Source organism: Cyprinodon variegatus, unplaced genomic scaffold (assembly GCF_000732505.1).
Source record: "Cyprinodon variegatus isolate N-32 unplaced genomic scaffold, C_variegatus-1.0 Scaffold1694, whole genome shotgun sequence".
NCBI lineage: Eukaryota > Metazoa > Chordata > Actinopteri > Cyprinodontiformes > Cyprinodontidae > Cyprinodon > Cyprinodon variegatus.
The window spans coordinates 84761-85393 of record NW_015152147.1 but is presented as its reverse complement, the minus strand read 5'-3'; the positions used below and the strand labels follow the sequence as shown (position 1 = coordinate 85393).

Genomic DNA, 633 nt, shown 5'->3' with positions numbered 1-633 from the left:
TATCTTGAAGTTTTTGCATTGTTATCTTTATCTTGGCCTCTGGTGCGTTTCTTTCCCTCCCTCTGTGATTTATATCAGTCTAATGTGACGTTATCAAGTTGATTAAAGGGTTTTATTCAGTTTGGGAGAGAAGAATAAATAAAGAGAAGGATTTAGTGACGCTGGTCAAACATGGAGGACTGGATCAGGATGAAGAGATAAACCTCAGCAGCTGGTTGGTGCGACTGGAACCAATCGATTCACAGAAAAACTAAAGTCTGCTTTAGTTGGAAGCTAAACCTGACGTCCCACAAATGTTCTATAAAAACCACAACAACGCCTCAAACATCACGTTCTACAAACAGGAGAGAAATATCTGGTAGAAACATTTCTATAACAAGATGTAATACAAGGAACCTAGAACCTGATCCAGGATCTAGACCTGATCCAGGTTCCAGGTCCTTCAACCCGTCCAGCAGAGGCAGTGATGGGTCATCATGGTGGAGCTGAAGCTCAAATTCATCAAATCTACCGAACAGACGTCCAGAAGAAGGAGGAGCATTAAAGCCACGGCTCTGGAAAATCACCAGAAGGAAATATTTCAAGATAAAGAGATATTTGTGGTGTGAGAGGCGAGATTTTATGGCTTGGATG

At 41.7% G+C, this 633-nt stretch overlaps 1 protein-coding gene across 1 annotated transcript in view; it reads right to left on the bottom strand.

Annotated features, from left to right (window-relative positions):
• acox3 (acyl-CoA oxidase 3, pristanoyl) overlaps positions 1-633 on the bottom strand; it is a 13759-nt gene that overhangs the window by 9296 nt on the left and 3830 nt on the right. The window lies entirely within an intron of this gene.